This window comes from Aquarana catesbeiana, linkage group LG01 (genome assembly GCF_042186555.1).
Source record: "Aquarana catesbeiana isolate 2022-GZ linkage group LG01, ASM4218655v1, whole genome shotgun sequence".
Lineage (NCBI taxonomy): Eukaryota > Metazoa > Chordata > Amphibia > Anura > Ranidae > Aquarana > Aquarana catesbeiana.
The window spans coordinates 372,703,390-372,724,151 of record NC_133324.1 but is presented as its reverse complement, the minus strand read 5'-3'; the positions used below and the strand labels follow the sequence as shown (position 1 = coordinate 372,724,151).

The 20,762-nt window shown below is 45.0% G+C and overlaps 2 protein-coding genes across 4 annotated transcripts in view; one reads left to right on the top strand and one right to left on the bottom strand.

Annotated features, from left to right (window-relative positions):
* Nucleotides 1-7,974, bottom strand: part of GOLM1 (golgi membrane protein 1) — a 160,344-nt gene extending 152,370 nt beyond the window's left edge. The window contains exon 1 of one of the 2 annotated variants that reach the window (XM_073633447.1): nt 7,722-7,974. The gene's annotated coding sequence lies outside the window, so the exon portion shown is untranslated. The remainder of the gene's footprint in view (nt 1-7,721) is intronic. The other variant, XM_073633431.1, reaches the window with a different exon arrangement.
* LOC141146827 (6-pyruvoyl tetrahydrobiopterin synthase-like) overlaps nt 1-20,762 on the top strand; it is a 119,444-nt gene that overhangs the window by 22,410 nt on the left and 76,272 nt on the right. The window lies entirely within an intron of this gene.

Sequence of the window (20,762 nt, the reverse complement as noted above, 5' to 3'; positions counted from 1 at the left end):
GGAACCTTTACAACCACTTTAAGGATAATATGTTCTGTAAGGCCAGTCATACACAGTTCCTGCTGAATCGGCTGAGATTTGAACCGTTAATGGGCAGGCTGAATGTACCAAGTTGATCAACTTGGGTACAACCAGCCTGCCAGATTCTCTTGCGATTATCACTAGCCGCTGCTATAGCCACTACCGATAACCACCGTCTTCTCCCTGCGTAGATGGCTTCCCCCCGCCCGGGATAAGACAATTGATGATTCGCCTGTCAACACATGCTGTGGTTACAGGAAATACATTTTGCATAGTGTATGGCTGGCCTAAGTCCTCAGAGTTAGCAGGGAACATTACTAACTGATTAATGCACAGCACAGAAAGTGATCAGCTGATAAAGGTCAACAAGTATATTTTGCACATACTGAATTGATATAACAGATCACTTCCCATAATACATTGAACAGATCAAAAGAAACAAAAAAATAGGAGGGCAATGTTTGAATTTGCAGTTTTAAGAGGAACTTCACCCTACCTATCCTAAAAATGAAATGTAAAATCCCCAACACATGTTCCTGTACGAAAGAAAAAAACAAAAACAAAGAAAACAGAGTCCAGTGTTATCTTCTTGCAAGCAAAGCCCTCCTTGTTCCTCTTTGCTCCTGCAGCAGCATCTTAAAATAAGATCTGATGCAAGCTAGAGCTGCACGATTGTGGGAAAAATGAGAATCACAATTTTTTTGCTTAGTATAAAGATCACGATTCTCGCGGCGTAACATCATCCTTCACATTGTACAAAAAAAAAAAAAAAAATTGTGCTAACTTTACAGTTTATGTTTTTTTTAAATTCATTAACCAGTTCAGCCCAGGCCACTTTTTGCAATACAGCACTGCATCGCTTTAACTGACAATTGCGCAGCCGTGCGGCGCTGTACCCATACAAAATTTAGGTCCTTTTTTTCCCCACAAATAGAGTTTTCTTTTGGTGGTATTTGATCACCTCTGCAGTTTTTATTTTTTGCGCTATAAAACAAAAGTAGTGACAATTTTGAAGAAAAGAAAAAAAAAAAAAAAACCCCACACACAATATCTTTTACTTTTTGATATAATAAATATCCAACTTTAAAAAAAAAAAAAAAAAAATTTTCCTCAGTTTAAATTCTTCTACATATTTTTGGGTTAAAAAATAAATAAATTGGAATAAGAGTCTATTGATTGGTTTGCACAAAAGTTATAGTGTATACAAAATAGGGGATAGATTTTTATTTGTATTTTTATTTTAAATTTTTTTTTTTCTAGTAATGGCGACGATTTTTATCAGGACTGCAATATTGGGGCGGACAAATCGGACACTGACACATTTTTGCGACTGGTGACATTTAAACAACGATCAGTAATATAAAAATGCACTGATTACTGTATAAATGTCACTGGCAGGGAAGGGGTTAACTGTGTTCCCTAGGTGTGTGCTAAATGTGGGGGGGGGGGAGCTGGGGGAGAATACCAATCGGTGTTCCTACTTAGTAGGAACACACAATCTGTCTCCTCTCCCCTGACAGAACCGGGATTTGTGGGTTTACACACACAGGTCCCCATTCTCGCTCTGTCACGAGCGATCACGGGTGCCCGGCGGTCATCACGCCCACTGGGCACTTGCATCAGCTCTGGGGACGAGCTGCGGGCGCCTCCTACAGCGTCTTAAAGAGCTGATGTACAGCTATGATGGCTCGCCCAGTATAACTGCGGCGGCTGGTCGGGAACTGGTTAAAAGTGTATTTTTTCAAAAGAAAAACGCTGCGCAAATACAGTGTGACATAAAATATTGCAACAACCACCATTTTATTCATACAGAGATATAACGTTTGGGGGCTCCAAGTACTTTTCTAGCAAAAAAATAATGATTTTGCTTGAAACCAACAAGTGTCACAAAAAGGTTTAGTGTTTAAGTGGTTAAACTTCCTTCATTTACAGACCGAAGTTTATTCCTTTGATTTAAAGAACAAAACATTACAATGTTTATAGTTCGCTCAGCAGCCAAGGAATGTTGTGAAACTTGGCAGACTGTTTTTTTTGGGGGGGTGGGGGGGGTTGACAGCTGTCGGCTTGGGCAGTGAACTCTGCATAGAATCTGGAAAAATGCAATCTCAATTCTTAACGATTAATTGTGCAGCTCTAACACAAGCACAGACATGCTGCAGGTTTCTGTCAGGTCCCATAGACCTCAGCATTGTATTAGCGATACAAATAGATATTTTTGACAATCCAATATAAGATCAAAGTGGTTCTAGAGGCTGAAGGCTTTTTACCGCCATGCGTAAAAAGCTTTCAGGGTGCAGCTCCCCCTTCGCCCCCTCTCCCTTTATACTTACTTGAGCCCAATCTCAATATAGCAATGTGCAGGAGAGCAGCAGCTCTCCCAGGTTTCTCCCTCTTTATTGGCTGAGACATAGCAGCGGGAGCCATTGGCTCTAGCTGCTGTCAATCACAGCCAGTGAGGAGGGAGTGGGGACAGGGCCCAAGCAGTGCTCTGTGCGCCTTAGACCCCTTTCACACTGAGGTGCTTTATAGTCACTACAGCGCTAAAAATAGCGCCTGCATAGCGCCTCTCTTGTCTCTCCAGTGTCAAAGCCGGAGGGCTTTGACACTGGAGCGGTGCGTTGGCAGGACGCAAAAAAAAAAGTCCTGCTAGCAGCATCTTGGGAGCAGTGAAGGAGCGGTGTATGCACCGCTCCTTCACCACTCCTGCCCATTGAACTGAATGGGCACCGCTGCCGAACCTCCGGGTCGTTTTGACCCTTTTTCGCCCGCTAGCGGGGGTTAAAACTGCCCTGCTAGCGGCCAAAAACCCCAGCAAAAATCGTCGGTAAAGCACCGTTAAAAATAGCAGCGCTGACGCTTCAGTGTGAAAGGGGCCTTATGGACTCACAGAGGCGGCTCAGGAGTGAACATGCATGCATGCCGTAGAGCAAGCAGCTTGCTCTGGGGAACGAGCCAGGAGCACCAGCGAGGGACCTAAAAGGAGGATTGGGTCAGCTTTGTGCAAAACCATTGCACAGAGCAGGTGAGTTTCTTTTTTTTTGTTTGGCGCAGAGCGGCCACATAATTGCGTGCAATTGCACCAATAGAGCTATCCCGAGAGCGTGCACACTGCTGGCAAAGTCACCGGTGGCTAACTGAAAGCTCCTATGCTTGCAATCAGGAGCTTTCCAATCATGTGACCGCTGTGACAGCCAAATCACGGCGGTCACATGCCATAAGCTCTGCCCCCGGCATTCTAAATCCCTTAAAGGGCCAGCAGGCGTCAGCTCTAAGGGGTTAGGCTGAACCTTTAGTATTTTAATCTCCTTTCATGTTGTGAGTTGGCCATCTCTTTCCACAACTTCTTATGTATTTCCTGCATGCTCTGCAGCTTACGGTCAATTTCTAAGGACTATATACCCCATGGTACCTTGCTGCCTGCAGGCTGTGATTCTTGTACTGATTCCACCTTCAGGAACTCCTCCTCTCAGCACCTCTGTAGTTCTGAAGTAGTGATGAGCTTGGTCACTCTTGGAGTAGAATCCAAACCCATCAAGAAGCTGTAACATATACAGGCCTATCATCTGTTGCTACAGCATTCCCCGCCCTGCAGCCACACTAATATATATATATATATATATATATATATATATATATATATATATATATATATATATATATATATATATATATATATATATATATATATATATATATATATATATATATATATATATATATATATATATATATATATATATATATATATATATACATACATACATATACACATACACACACACACACACACACACACACACACACACCTCATCGGTCATCATGAATACGTGATACAGAATTCAAGGGACTAAATGTATGGCGTCTTCACACAGCAAGTTTACAAAGTGGTTGTAAAGTCTCAAATAAAAATGTTTTTTTAAAAACCCTACTTGCCTTCATGCATGAAGGGGAAAAAAAAAAATCTTCTGTGTGCAGCAGACCCCCTAATACTTACCCATCTCAATCCATTGATGTGCATGAGAACAGCGGCTCTCTTGGGTCTCTTCCTAGTCATTGGCTGAGACAGACTACTGTCAATCACAACCAGTGAGCCAATGAGGAGAGAGCAGGTGTGGAGCTGAGCTCTGTGTGAGAATGGACATATGAAACAGCAGCTTGCTTGCCCCCATAGCAAGGGCACTCGATAGGAGGGAGGAGCCTGAAGCGTTGGCAGGGGACCTGAGAAGAGGATTGGGGCTGCTCTGTGCAAAACGATTAAGCAGAGCAGGCAAGTATGATGGGTTTATATAAATAAATAAATAATAATAAAAAAAAATTTAGGGCTGCGAAAATTAAAGAATTAAAGATTAATTCCTCGATCATTCATTTTTTTGATCGTTACCTCTCCGCCGGCTTCCGGGTCTTCAGGGAGTTCCGTCGGAGATCCGGTGACGTCACGGACATCGACGTCACCGGACTCCTCCCCCTTCCCCAAATGCCTCCATCTGCTAACGAAGGGGGGGAGTCCGGCGACGTCGATGTCCGTTAAATCATAAATTGAGGAAGACAGATCCTAACGATTTGATTGATCTCACTGGTCAAAGTATTCAGATAAACATCTATGTAAATCCTGGACTTGGCTATGAAAATCAACATATCTGAGGGCTTTCCTGGCTGTCAGTTTGACGATGAACTGACATGGATTGGTTATCCAGCAATCAAGAAACATTTATGAGGAGGGCACTTTTTTTCCCCCAAAGAGCTGACACTTTGCTGTCTCAGCAGGTGATGGACATCTCTGGCTCTTCATCAGTCCCCGTGATGCACAACGGTGCTATTTGAATAGACTGTAGGGCGACGCCGTAGCCTCGCCGCACTGAGGAAGTTTTGATTGAACGTAACACGTACGGGGGAGGAGCTACGCATGACGTCAGCTAAAAGTAGTTGGATCTGTATTTGCGTTTTAATTAATCGAAATTAGTCGATTAATCGATGAAAATAAATAAATAAAAATATCGAATAATCGAACACGAAAATTTTAAGCAGCAACAGCCCTAAAAAAAAAAATATATAAAAACAGACAAACAACACATACCACTATATAATAAAATAATAATAAGAATAATAAGAATAATAAGAATAATAAGAATAATAAGAATAATAATAATCTGCCTTTAATTTTTAACCACTTCAATACCGGGCCTATTCTGGCACTTCTCTCCTACATGTAAAAATCATCATTTTTTTTGCTATAAAATTACTCAGAACCCCCAAACATTATATATGTTTTTTTAGCAGACACCCTAGAGCAGTGATGGCGAACCTTGGCACCCCAGATGTTTTGAAACTACATTTCCCATGATGCTCATGCACTCTGCAGTGTAGTTGAGCATCATGGGAACTGTAATACCAAAACATCTGGGGTGCCAGGGTTTGCCATCACTGCCCTAGAGAATACAATGTAAACATCCCTTGTAATAGGAATATATTGTGACAGGTCCTCTTTATGGAGAGATGCGGGGTCAATAAGACCCCACATCTCTCCTCCAGGCTGGAAAGCATGAGATCAAGAAAAAAAAAAAAATATTTCACTAATCCCATGCTGACAGCCGCGATCGCGGCTTTGTATACTTTCGGGAACCTGGGCGTGACATCATAATGTCGCGCCCAGGCCTCCGACGGTCATAGAGATGACTGGTGACTAAGGCTGGGTTCAGGCGTGTTCACATGCTGCACTTGCAGAGCCCACCAGGAAGTCGGCACTGCGCTGCGCTAATCTCAGTGAGACATTTGCCGATCTCTGCAGCTGCACATCGGGAAATGTCTCACTGCTTGTGATTAGCACAGCGCAGTGCCAACTTCCTGGTGGGCTCGGCACGTGCAGCTTGCGAACACACCTGAGCCCATCCTTACTGGTGACCATCTGGTCACCGGAAATCTCTATCATCGTCGTCATCCGGCGCCGGCCGATTCTTTCTCCGGGCCCCCCGATGGCCAGGGAGATCCCAGAGAAGCACCAGATGAATGGAACTGCCGCTATGATCATTCTTATCGTGCACAGAAATCGCCAGCTGCAAAGAATGATATCGGAACGATGCCTGTAGCTGCAGGCATCATTCAGATATCCACACTCAAAAAGTCAAGGATGTCATATGACGCCCTCAGTATTGAAGTGGTTAAGATTGTTCAAGTTAACCACTTGACCTGCGAAAAATTTACCCCCCCACCCCTTCCTGACCAGGCCATTTTTTTGCGATATGGCACTGCGTTACCCTAAGGCCCCTTTCACACTGGGGCGGTTTGCAGGCGCTATTGCACTAACAATAGCGCCTGCAAACCGACCCAAAACAGCCGCTGCTGTTCACACTGGAGCAGTGCGCTAGCAGGACGGGAAAAAAAGTCCTGCTAGCAGCATCTTTGGAGCGGTGGAATACACCGCTCCTGCCCATTGAAATCAATGGGACAGCGCAGCTATACCGCCGGCAAAGTGCCTCTGCAGAGGTGCTTTGCGGTGGTTTTTAACCCTTTCTCAGCCGTTAGCGGGGGGGTAAAACCGCCCCCCCGCTAGCGGCCGAATACTAACAATAGCGGCGTTTTACCGCCGACACCGCCCCAGTGTGAAAGGGGCCTAACTGACCAATACGCGGTCATGCAATGCTGTACAAAAAAAAAAAAAAAAAGTGTCCTTTTTTTTCCCCCCACAAAAGGAGCTTTCATTTGGTGGTATTTGATCACCTCTGCGGTTTATATTTTTTACGCTAAAAACAAAAAAAACAAAAAAAAAACCCCCACACACAAACCTGACAATTTTGGAAAAAAATTATATGTATTTTTTAACTTTCTGCTATAAAACATATCCAAAAAAAAATAAATAAAACGCTTTGCAGGAACACATGATCAATGCCTTCCCTCCTGTCAGAACTGATCTGCCTTGTTTACATAGGCAGACCGCCGTCCTGCCTCTGTGCCGGACAATCGGCACCCGCAGATCAGCTCCAGCTGCGCATACTCATGCGTGCCCCCCTACCTGATAAGTCGGATCACGTAGCAGGTAAGTGATCTGGCGCAGCAGTGCCACCTTTCCGCCGTATATGAAAGTTATACAGTCGGCAAGTGGTTAATAGGAGACAGCTAGAAATAACTGAAATACAAGGTGAAAGTGAATATAGGATTTTACAGTTTGACCATACACTATAATAAATCAGACAGGAATTGCACACACTAAACAAAAAGGAATAAGGGCCAATTCACACCAGTGCATTGATCTGCGTTTTAGCATAGATGAAACATGCAGATCAACGGAATGACATCTGAAAAACAATCGTGTCCTATTCACACCATAACGCGGAGTATGCATGTTAACGCGACTAAAAAGGATGGAAATTCTCATGAATTTCCCATCCACTTTAGGCCAAGTCAGTATGAGTTGTCCCCAAGACTGTGACGTGCCATGCTGTGTCATTTTAAATGACTTCCTTGTGGAGTTTTCCCTCTACTCGCCTCATGGAGGTAAAGCTTATCCAGCCAGGTCTCAGAACCCCCAGAAAAGAAGAACCAGGGTCTACAAATGACAAGAGAATAGGTAGAAGTGGGAGAACAGAAGTTGCAGGGACCCCCCATTGAGGCACATAGCAATCCTGTCACTGCCCTTGTTCTGGGTGAGAGACACTGAGGTAGGAGAGGGGGACACATTGTATTATTACAATAGAAGGACGACTCACCCCGGGCAGGCAGGCCGGGCTCCCTCAGCAGCCAGCTCTGGTGCACGGTGTCCTCTCCGGCTAGAAGTTTGTCCCCAAAGCGCTGTGTACGTGTGTCACCTCTCCTCTACTACCTCCAGATCCACACCCCTCCCGTGTCGAGTTCTGCCTTCAGGATTCCTCCACGGAGCTTCTCACTTTAAATGCGTTGCCAGGCAACCAACAGTTAACCGGCGACCTAACAGTGGAGGGAGGAGAGGAAGAGGAAGTCACGTGCGTAGCAGGAGAGGGGCGGGGCCCGCGGGCTGAGCTGTCACATGTGACGTTGTTGACTTCGTTAAAGGATCCCGAACCTCAGTCGGTCCGGGGGTCAACCTGTCTCCCTTTATCCAATCACAGATCGCTCACTGAGCGCCTTCTAGCGACCACGTGGCTTATGTTAATGAGGCTGTGCGGTCAATGGCTGGGTAGCTTATTCTTCTCTATCTGCAGCCTGGCTTTACACATCCTGCTATGCTGACACTGGCTACGTGGCAGCTGCCTGCTGTTAATATGACTTTACTGCATTCTCCAGTCCTCATTTATTTTTATTACTTGTCACATCAGCTTATGCAATAGTTGATGTTAGAACCTCCCTTCTAGAGTCATCACCTGATCTGATTTTTCTTTTTCAATCATTTTTATTTAAAGAAGAACTGCAGTCTGCTCACATCATTTGTAATAAAAGCATCTTCCCTCCAACCACTTTGCATATTATTTTATATATACTGTGATTCTGTACTTGCCAAATATGCTGCAGAAATCTCCAACCACTGAGTCTGACTGCAGCCATTTAAATTGTAGGCACCTGAAGCTTCCTTCCTGGCAAACTCAGGAGAGAGAGAGCTGTAAATGATGTCATAAGCCTAGGATAATGACCAGACAAGAAACAGGAAGTTGGCTGTATAAAGTATTTACTGGCAGAAAAAAATGTTTTATTATCCAAAGTTAAAACAACAAGAGCAGAGGGTTTAATAGATGGAAAGTTGAAAAAAATGCTTGAAGGTCCGCTTTAAAGTTATAAATCGTACAGATATAAGACTGTACAATACAAAATAGAAACATGTCAGTACATAATAAGATTAGTAACATACACCAGTGGTCACTAAAGCATACCTCTTAACATTTTGAGATGGGAATGAGGGACACCTGCTAGCAAACTGTATGTAGGCATAGGACACGCCCCCTGCCACACCTCCTTAAAAGAGAATAACCCCAAAAAAAGGTTCATTAAATCCACAAGGACTTTTTTTTACCACTACTATTCCTTTATATTGGCTTTTGAAATCTATAAATGCAGCAATTTAGGAACTGGGAAACACTTTTTAAAGATAAAAAGCGCATTTTATATACAACTATATAGATCAGACCAAAATGAGGAGGAAAGAGAGACAGAGGGACATTGCTCCAAATCAGGGACAGTCCCTTGAAAATAGGGACAGTTGGGAGCTATGCTAAAGAACCACAATTACGCTATTTTGGGCTATGACCAGGATTCTTAAAGCGGAATTCCACCCAAAAGTGGAACCTCCGCTTATCTGCTTCCTCCCCCCCTCCTGGTGCCACATTTGGCTCCTTTCGGGGGGGGGGGGGGGATGGGAACCTGTTTTTGACAGGTACCCTTCCCCACTTCCGGGAGGCGGCGCAGTCACTCGGAAGTTCGGCCCCCTCCTTATTCCTCAGCTGCCGGGCCAGTTAGAAAGTCAGCTGTGAAGCTGAAAGACTTCACTGCTGGTTCCCTTAGCGGAGATGGCGCTGACAGCACCCAACTGGCGATCCAAAAATCGTCTGGGGTGCCGACATCGCGGGTGCCCTGGACAGGTAAGTGTCCATATATTAAAAGTCAACAGCTACAGTATTTGTAGCTGCTGACTTTTAGTTTTTTTTTCCCAGGCGGAACACTGCTTTAAGAGCAACCTGATCTGTTTTTTAACAGTGTAAATGCCTGATCTAATCATGACACAATTTACCTATTTGCATTTGCCCTTAAACCTGTTAAGTGACTTCTTGCTAAAGATAACAGTAAACACATTTATGTGTTCATATCCGTGTAAAACAAAAACTGGCTTTACAAGCCTGGAACTTCCCCCAGTTCCTGGGGAAACATCCAATGTTCAAGCCGTGAGTGGCTTTGTCAGCACAGCCCGGCTCAACAAAAGTCCACTTCTTGATTGGCTTTTGTTGGAGAAACTAGGTATAAAATTGTATGACGAACGAGTGAGTGGAGGGCGGTAAGGACCCCTGTCAGGTCTGTACTGTAAGGGGCTCCTTTAACCACTTAAATACTGGGCACTTTCAACCCCTTCCTGCCCAGGTCAATTTTCAGCTTTCAGCGCTCTCACACAGTTGCGTGGTCATGCAATCCTGTACTTAACCACTTCAGCCCCGGAAGGATTTACCCCCTTCCTGACCAGAGCACTTTTTCCAATTTGGCACTGCGTCGCTTTAACTGCTAATTGCGCGGTCATGCAATGCCAAGGAAATTGCTGAGAGGCATGTTGAGCCCATTGAATATTCATTTTTTTGTCCCAAGTGATTGAATAATGACAAAAAAAAAAAAAAAATTACAAAAAGTTGTCACTAAATGATATATTGCTCACACAGGCCATGGGCATATGTGGAATTGCACCCCAAAATACATTTAGCTGCTTCTCCTGAGTATGGGGATACCACATGTGTGGGACTTTTTGGGACCCTAGCCGCATACGGGGCCCCGAAAACCAATCACTGCCTTCAGGATTTCTAAGGGCGTACATTTTTGATTTTACTCCTCACTACCTATCACAGTTTTGAAGGTCATAAAATGCCCAGATGGCACAAACCCCCCCAAATGACCCCATTTTGGAAAGTAGACACCCCAAGCTATTTGCTGAGAGGCATGTTGAGTCCATGGAATATTTTATATTTTGACACAAGTTGCAGGAAAGTGACAATTTATTTATTTATTTATTTTTTTTTGCACAAAGTTGTCACTAAATGATATATTGCTCACACAGGTCATGGGCATATGTGGAATTGCACCCCAAAATACATTCTGCTGCTTCTCTTGAGTACGGGGATACCACATGTGTGGGACTTTTTAGGAGCCTAGCCGCGTACGGGCCCCCGAAAACCAATCACCGCCTTCAGGATTTCTAAGGGTGTACATTTTTGATTTCACTCTTCACTGCCTATCACAGTTTCGGAGGTCATGGAATGCCCAGGTGGCACAAACCCCCCCAAATGACCCCATTTTGGAAAGTAGACACCCCAAGCTATTTGCTGAGAGGCATGGTGAGTATTTTGCAGCTCTCATTTGTTTTTGAAAATGAAGAAAGACAAAAAAAAAATTTTTTTTTTCTTTTTTTAATTTTCAAAACTTTGTGACAAAAAGTGAGGTCTGCAAAATACTCACTATACCGCTCAGCAAATAGCTTTGGGTGTCTACTTTCCAAAATGGGGTCATTTGGGGGGGTTTTGTGCCACCTGGGCATTCCATGGCCTCCGAGACTGTGATAGGCAGTGAAGAGTGAAATCAAAAATTTACGCCCTTAGAAAGCCTGAAGGCGGTGCTTGGTTTTCGGGGTCCCATACGCGGCTAGGCTCCCAAAAAGTCTCACACATGTGGTATCCCCGTACTCAGGAGAAGCAACAGAATGTATTTTGGGGTGTAATTTCACATATTCCCATGGCATGTTTGAGCAATATATCATTTAGTGACAACTTTGTGCAAAAAAAAAAAAAAATGTGTCTCTTTCCCGCAACTTGTGTCACAATATAAAATATTCCATGGACTCGACATGCCTCTCAGCAAATAGCTTGGGGTGTCTACTTTCCAAAATGGGGTCATTTGGGGGGGGGGTTTGAACTGTCCTGGCATTTTATGCACAACATTTAGAAGCTTATGTCACACATCACCCACTCTTCTAACCACTTGAAGAAAAAGCCCTTTCTGACACTTTTTGATTACATGAAAAAATTATTTTTTTTTGCAAGAAAATTACTTTGAACCCCCAAACATTATATATATTTTTAAAGCAAATGCCCTACAGATTAAAATGGTGGGTGTTTCATTTTTTTTTTCACACAGTATTTGCGCAGCGATTTTTCAAACGCATTTTTTGGGGAAAAAACACACTTTTTTACATTTTTATGCACTAAAACACACTATATTGCCCAAATGTTTGATGAAATAAAAAAGATGATCTTAGGCCGAGTACATGGATACCAAACATGACATGCTTTACAATTGCGCACAAACGTGCAGTGGCAACAAAATAAATACATTTTTAAAAGCCTTTAAAAGCCTTTACAGGTTACCACTTTAGATTTACAGAGGAGGTCTACTGCTAAAATTACTGCCCTCGATCTGACCGTCGCGGTGATACCTCACATGCATGGTGCAATTGCTGTTTACATTTGACGCCAGACCGACGCTTGCGTTCGCCTTAGCGCGAGAGCAGGGGGGACAGCGGAATTCCACCCAAAAGTGGAACCTCCGCTTATCTGCTTCCTCCCCCCCTCCTGGTGCCACATTTGGCTCCTTTCGGGGGGGGGGGGGATGGGAACCTGTTTTTGACAGGTACCCTTCCCCACTTCCGGGAGGCGGCGCAGTCACTCGGAAGTTCGGCCCCCTCCTTATTCCTCAGCTGCCGGGCCAGTTAGAAAGTCAGCTGTGAAGCTGAAAGACTTCACTGCTGGTTCCCTTAGCGGAGATGGCGCTGACAGCACCCAACTGGCGATCCAAAAATCGTCTGGGGTGCCGACATCGCGGGTGCCCTGGACAGGTAAGTGTCCATATATTAAAAGTCAACAGCTACAGTATTTGTAGCTGCTGACTTTTAGTTTTTTTTTCCCAGGCGGAACACTGCTTTAAGAGCAACCTGATCTGTTTTTTAACAGTGTAAATGCCTGATCTAATCATGACACAATTTACCTATTTGCATTTGCCCTTAAACCTGTTAAGTGACTTCTTGCTAAAGATAACAGTAAACACATTTATGTGTTCATATCCGTGTAAAACAAAAACTGGCTTTACAAGCCTGGAACTTCCCCCAGTTCCTGGGGAAACATCCAATGTTCAAGCCGTGAGTGGCTTTGTCAGCACAGCCCGGCTCAACAAAAGTCCACTTCTTGATTGGCTTTTGTTGGAGAAACTAGGTATAAAATTGTATGACGAACGAGTGAGTGGAGGGCGGTAAGGACCCCTGTCAGGTCTGTACTGTAAGGGGCTCCTTTAACCACTTAAATACTGGGCACTTTCAACCCCTTCCTGCCCAGGTCAATTTTCAGCTTTCAGCGCTCTCACACAGTTGCGTGGTCATGCAATCCTGTACTTAACCACTTCAGCCCCGGAAGGATTTACCCCCTTCCTGACCAGAGCACTTTTTCCAATTTGGCACTGCGTCGCTTTAACTGCTAATTGCGCGGTCATGCAATGCTGTACCCAAACGAAATTTGCGTCCTTTTCTTCCCACAAATAGAACTTTCTTTTGATGGTATTTGATCACCTCTGCCGTTTTTATTTTTTGCGCTATACACGGAAAAAGACCGAAAATTTTGAAAAAAAATGATATTTTCTACTTTTTGTTCTAAAAAAAATCCAATAAACTCAATTTTAGTCATACATTTAGGCCAAAATGTATTTGGCCACATGTCTTTGGTAAAAAAAATGTCAATAAGTGTATATTTATTGGTTTGCGCAAAAGTTATAGCGCCTACAAACTAGGGTACATTTTCTGGAATTTACACAGCCTTTAATTTATGACTGCCTATGTCGTTTCTTGAGGTGCTAAAATGGCAGGGCAGTACAAAACCCCCCCAAATGACCCCATTTTGGAAAGTAGACACCCCAAGGAAATTGCTGAGAGGCATGTTGAGCCCATTGAATATTCATTTTTTTTGTCCCAAGTGATTGAATAATGACAAAAAAAAAAAAAAAATTACAAAAAGTTGTCACTAAATGATATATTGCTCACACAGGCCATGGGCATATGTGGAATTGCACCCCAAAATACATTTAGCTGCTTCTCCTGAGTATGGGGATACCACATGTGTGGGACTTTTTGGGACCCTAGCCGCATACGGGGCCCCGAAAACCAATCACTGCCTTCAGGATTTCTAAGGGCGTACATTTTTGATTTTACTCCTCACTACCTATCACAGTTTTGAAGGCCATAAAATGCCCAGATGGCACAAACCCCCCCCAAATGACCCCATTTTGGAAAGTAGACACCCCAAGCTATTTGCTGAGAGGCATGTTGAGTCCATGGAATATTTAATATTTTGACACAAGTTGCGGGAAAGTGACAATTTATTTATTTATTTATTTATTTTTGCACAAAGTTGTCACTAAATGATATATGGCTCACACAGGTCATGGGCATATGTGGAATTGCACCCCAAAATACATTCTGCTGCTTCTCTTGAGTACGGGGATACCACATGTGTGGGACTTTTTAGGAGCCTAGCCGCGTACGGGCCCCCGAAAACCAATCACCGCCTTCAGGATTTCTAAGGGTGTACATTTTTGATTTCACTCTTCACTGCCTATCACAGTTTCGGAGGTCATGGAATGCCCAGGTGGCACAAACCCCCCCAAATGACCCCATTTTGGAAAGTAGACACCCCAAGCTATTTGCTGAGAGGCATGGTGAGTATTTTGCAGCTCTCATTTGTTTTTGAAAATGAAGAAAGACAAAAAAAAAAATTTTTTTTTCTTTTTTTAATTTTCAAAACTTTGTGACAAAAAGTGAGGTCTGCAAAATACTCACTATACCGCTCAGCAAATAGCTTTGGGTGTCTACTTTCCAAAATGGGGTCATTTGGGGGGGTTTTGTGCCACCTGGGCATTCCATGGCCTCCGAGACTGTGATAGGCAGTGAAGAGTGAAGAGTGAAATCAAAAATTTACGCCCTTAGAAAGCCTGAAGGCGGTGCTTGGTTTTCGGGGTCCCATACGCGGCTAGGCTCCCAAAAAGTCTCACACATGTGGTCTCCCCGTACTCAGGAGAAGCAACAGAATGTATTTTGGGGTGTAATTTCACATATTCCCATGGCATGTTTGAGCAATATATCATTTAGTGACAACTTTGTGCAAAAAAAAAAAAAAATGTGTCTCTTTCCCGCAACTTGTGTCACAATATAAAATATTCCATGGACTCGACATGCCTCTCAGCAAATAGCTTGGGGTGTCTACTTTCCAAAATGGGGTCATTTGGGGGGGGTTTGAACTGTCCTGGCATTTTATGCACAACATTTAGAAGCTTATGTCACACATCACCCACTCTTCTAACCACTTGAAGAAAAAGCCCTTTCTGACACTTTTTGATTACATGAAAAAATTATTTTTTTTTGCAAGAAAATTACTTTGAACCCCCACACATTATATATATTTTTAAAGCAAATGCCCTACAGATTAAAATGGTGGGTGTTTCATTTTTTTTTTCACACATTATTTGCGCAGCGATTTTTCAAACGCATTTTTTGGGGACAAAAACACACTTTTTTACATTTTAATGCACTAAAACACACTATATTGCCCAAATGTTTGATGAAATAAAAAAGATGATCTTAGGCCGAGTACATGGATACCAAACATGACATGCTTTACAATTGCGCACAAACGTGCAGTGGCAACAAAATAAATACATTTTTAAAAGCCTTTAAAAGCCTTTACAGGTTACCACTTTAGATTTACAGAGGAGGTCTACTGCTAAAATTACTGCCCTCGATCTGACCGTCGCGGTGATACCTCACATGCATGCAATTGCTGTTTACATTTGACGCCAGACCGACGCTTGCGTTCGCCTTAGCGCGAGAGCAGGGGGGACAGGGGTGCTTTTTTTTTTTTTTTTTTTTTTTTTTTCTTTATTATTTTTTTGCTTTTTTATCTTATTTTAAAACTGTTCCTTTCATTTTTTTTTTTTTTTTTTAATCATTTTTATTGTTATCTCAGGGAATGTAAATATCCCCTATGATAGCAATAGGTAGTGACAGGTACTCTTTTTTGAAAAAATTGGGGTCTATTAGACCCTAGATTTCTCCTCTGCCCTCAAAGCATCTGACCACACCAAGATCGGTGTGATAAAATGCTTCCCCAATTTCCCAATGGCGCTATTTACATCCGGCGAAATCTAAGTCATAAAATGCTCGTAGCTTCCGGTTTCTTAGGCCATAGAGATGTTTGGAGCCACTCTGGTCTCTGATCAGCTCTATGGTCAGCTGGCTGAATCACCGGCTGCATTCTCAGGTTCCCTGTTGAGACAGGAGAGCCAGAGGAAAACACGGAAGACGGTGGGGGGCATTCTCTTCCACAGGCTAATTAGCCGCTAGGATTGCTTTTACATGAAAGCCGACCGCTGGCTGAAAAGAATGATACCAAGATGATACCTAAACCTGCAAGCATCATTCTGGTATAACCACTCAAAGTCGTGAATGGTGTACCTGAAGACAAAAAAATGGTTAACAATAAAGCACAGTAAACGGTAAAGTATAAAAAATTGCATACCTGAAAAGCAAACATGATAAAACATAATAACAATAAAACATTGCAGAATAGAATACAGTAAAAAAGAGCAGAACAATAGAGAGAATAGAGAGAGAGAGAATAGAGAGAGAACAATAAAACGACAACTATTATTTTTTATTTTATATTTTTGTTTGTGTTTTTTTTTTACACTTTTTTTGTAACTGTAACTTTTATAACTGTAACCGGTTCCAGGTTCGGGTCTCTCAAAATGCGATGGCATCTTGGGAGACCCTGTGAAAGTGTGTCCTAGTCTGTGCAATGCTGTACCCTACGCTAATACTGAACTAGTGAATGGTAGCGTTCAAAACATTCACCAATGCAAAGACCAGGATTGACAGGAGGGACAATAATAGCGGGTGTCACGCCTATATCCGCGTTTGCTGCAGACACAACATCTTTTTTGGGGGGTTCGTTGGGTAGGGGTACTCGGGAGGACATAAAAATGCCTCTCATGCAGCCGACTGCATTTGGTTGGGGATGTGAATGGGGGAAGTACGGGCGCTGCAGAAGTGGTGGGTTCCCAATTAGTAGGATTGGCGAATGCAGCAGGAAGGGCACTATGGGCACGACGGGCCTGTGTTTGTCTTTTTGGTGGCAGCGGGACACTATTTGTGCTTGCCACCTCACCAGCTTGAACTGCACTTATGGGACTCGCCACGTCACCAAGTGTTACTGCAGTGCTGGTTTGACTACGACCGGGGTGTACTAGGCCGCTGGCGCTTGCCAGTTCACCAAAACGCTACCAAAAAAACTGTTAGCGATTGCAGGGATCAGGCCTGACTCTGCGAACGCTGCAGTTATGCGTTTAGTGTTTTGTAAGTGACAGTGATCGATCGATACTGCACTTGGGTGGGCTGGGCTGGGCCGGGCGGAGGGGCAAAACGCAGGTGCTAGCAGGTATCTGGGCTGATCCCACTTACACTGCGTTTTTGGGAACCCTAAACTGCTGGGGACGCCAGTATAGATCTGATCGGATCAGATATTGATCAGTTCAGATACTATACCACTAAGGGAGGTGTACGGTGCGTGCGTGGGTGTTAGCGCGACCGGCGCTAACCTGACGCTGCCTGGGGCTGGTGCTTGCCAGTTCACCAAAACGCTACCAAAAAAACTGTTAGCGATCGCAGGGATCAGGCCTGACTCTGCGAACGCTGCAGTTATGCGTTTAGTGTTTTGTAAGTGACAGTGATCGATCGATACTGCACTTGGGTGGGCTGGGCTGGGCCGGGCGGAGGGGCAAAACGCAGGTGCTAGCAGGTATCTGGGCTGATCCCACTAACACTGCGTTTTTGGGAACCCTAAACTGCTGGGGACGCTAGTATAGATCTGATCGGATCAGATATTGATCAGTTCAGATACTATACCACTAAGGGAGGTGTACGGTGCGTGTGTGGGTGTTAGCGCGACCGGCGCTAACCTGACGCTGCCTGTGGCTGGTGCTTGCCAGTTCACCAAAACGCTACCAAAAAAACTGTTAGCGATCGCAGGGATCAGGCCTGACTCTGCGAACGCTGCAGTTATGCGTTTAGTGTTTTGTAAGTGACAGTGATCGATCGATACTGCACTTGGGTGGGCTGGGCTGGGCCGGGCGGAGGGGCAAAACGCTGGTGCTAGCAGGTATCTGGGCTGATCCCGCTTACACTGCGTTTTTGGGAACCCTAAACTGCTGGGGACGCTAGTATAGATCTGAACGGATCAGATATTGATCCGATCAGATACTATACCACTAAGGGAGGATACGGTGCGTGCGTGGGTGTTAGCGCGACCGGCGCTAACCTGACGCTGCCTGGGGCTGGTGCTTGCCAGTTCACCAAAACGCTACCAAAAAAACTGTTAGCGATCGCAGGGATCAGGCCTGACTCTGCGAACGCTGCAGTTATGCGTTTAGTGTTTTGTAAGTGACAGTGATCGATCGATACTGCACTTGGGTGGGCTGGGCTGGGCCGGGCGGAGGGGCAAAACGCTGGTGCTAGCAGGTATCTGGGCTGATCCTGCTAACACTGCGTTTTTGGGAACCCTAAACTGTTGGGGACGCTAGTATAGATCTGATCGGATCAGATATTGATGCGTTCAGATACTATACCACTAAGGGAGGCGTATGCTGCGTGCGTGGGTGTTAGCGGTACTGGCGCTAATCTGACGCTGCCTGGGGCGACGCATATCACCGCCGGGCGATCAGGGGGCTAAACCTTTATTCGGTAATAAACGGCGGGTGCCCTGACACTATAAAAAATAAACGAACTAACCAGCGTCACCCGTAACGGTTATATGGTGATCAGTGGTGAAAGGGTTAACTAGGGGGCAATCAAGGGGTTAAAACATTTATTAGATAGTATATGGGGGTCCATGTCGCTATAAAATGCTGACGGCGAACCTAAATATTTACGTCCCTAACTAGCGTCACCAGCGACACTAATACAGCGATCAGAAAAATGATCGCTTAGCGACACTGGTGACGGGGGGTGATCAAGGGGTTAAAACTTTATTAGGGGGGGTTAGGGGGGTATCCTAGACCTAAAGGGGGCCTAACACTCACTGCCCTAACACTGTAACTGTCACAAACTGACACCAATACAGTAATCAGAAAAAAAAAAAAAAAACCTGCTTGGTGTCAGTTTGTGACGGGGGGGGGGTGATTGGGGGGGGATCGGGGGGCGATCGGGGGGGGGATCGGGGTGTTTTGTGTGCCTGGCATGTTCTACTGTGTGTGTGTGTTGGTGCACTCACATACCTGTCTTCTCTCCTCGGGCCGGAACGGAAATTACCGAGCCGAGGAGAGATGACATCATTTCCTCTGCCTCTGTGTACAATACAGAGGCAGGGAAATGATCCCATTGGCTGGGAGCGATCGCGAGGGGGGGGCCACGAATGGATGGCCTCCCCCTCACCACCGATCGCCGGGGGAGATTTGCCGACCGCCGCAGGCACCGGGGGGGGGGGGGTCCGATCGGACCCCCCACCCGCGGGCAGGCAAGGACGTACCTGTAAGTCCTTTTGCCTGCCCGTGCCGCTCTGTCGACGTACATCGTCGTGCGGCGGTCGGCAAGTGGTTAAACTATATTTTTATAATTTTTTTGAGACAGATAGAGCTTTCTTTTAGTAGTATTTAATCACCGCTGAGTTTTCTTTTATTTTTTGCTAAACAAATAGAAAAAGACTAAAAATGTTGACACTGATAGGTGACACTCTTGGGCACTGATGAGGAGGCACTGATAGGCTGCACAGATATGCAGCACTGATGGGCACTTATAGGTGGCACTGATATGCAGCACTGATGGGCAGCCTTTATGGGCACTGATAGGCGGCACTGATGAGGAGGTACTGACAGGCCTCACTGATGGACACTAAAAGGCAGCACTGATGAGCACTGAATGGCACCACTGGTGGGCACTAATTGGCATCACCGGTGGGCATCACTGGTGGGACTGCACTGATAATCAAAGCACTGATTATCAGTGCAGACCCCCCCCCCGGTCAGGAGAGCCGCCTATCGGCTCTCCTCTACTCACACTCCGTCAGCGCAAGTAGAGGAATGCCGATAACCGACACTTCCTATTAACACTGTGATCAGCTGTGATTGGACACAGCTGATCAGGTCGTAAAGAGCCTACGTCATAGGCTCTTTACCGTGATCGGAGATGTGTTGTGTCCGAGCGAGAAACCACACCACCGATCGCCATGCTGGGCCTCCCCAGGGGCACGCACGAGTGGCTTGTTCTCAGAACAATGGAGCCCCCGCCCGACCCTCATTCTGCTATAGACCAGGCGGGAAGGTGTTAAAGAAATTTCCCTTCACTTCCTGTAAAGCACCGCCATTATTCGGCCGCTAGCGGGGGGGGGGTTTTACCCCCCCGCTAGCGGCCGAGAAAGGGTTAAAAACCACCGCAAAGCACCTCTGCAGAGGCGCTTTGCCGGCGGTATTGCTGCACTGCCCCATTGATTTCAATGGGCAGGAGCGGTGTATACACCACTCCTTCACCGCTCTGAAGATGCTGCTAGCAGGACTTTTTTTCCCGTTCTGCTAACGCACCGCTCCAGTGTGAAAGCCCTCGGGGCTTTCACATTGGAGACAAAGCAGCGGCTGTTTCGGGTCGGTTTGCAGGCGCTATTTTTAGCGCAATAGCGCCTGCAAACCGCCCCTGTGTGAAAGGGGTCTAAGTGTAAAGCTGCCCATACACTGTGTAAATTGTAGCTGGTTCCTGCAGAGGTTATCCTCTGGTTGTGTGGGAATAAAAGAGAAGTATGGCTAAAGCTTTTTTGGCCGTACTTTTCTTGTGTGCCACAGGACTACACTTACTTGTCCTGTCTTGTGACTAGGGATGGGCCGAACACCCCCCTGTTCGGTTCGCATCCAGAACATGCGAACAGGCAAAAAATTTGTTCGAACACGCGAACACCGTTAAAGTTTATGGGACACGAACATGAAAAATCAAAAGTGATAATTTTAAAGGTTAGTATGCAAGTTATTGTCATAAAAAGTGTTTGGGGACCTGGGTCCTGCCCCAGGGGACATGT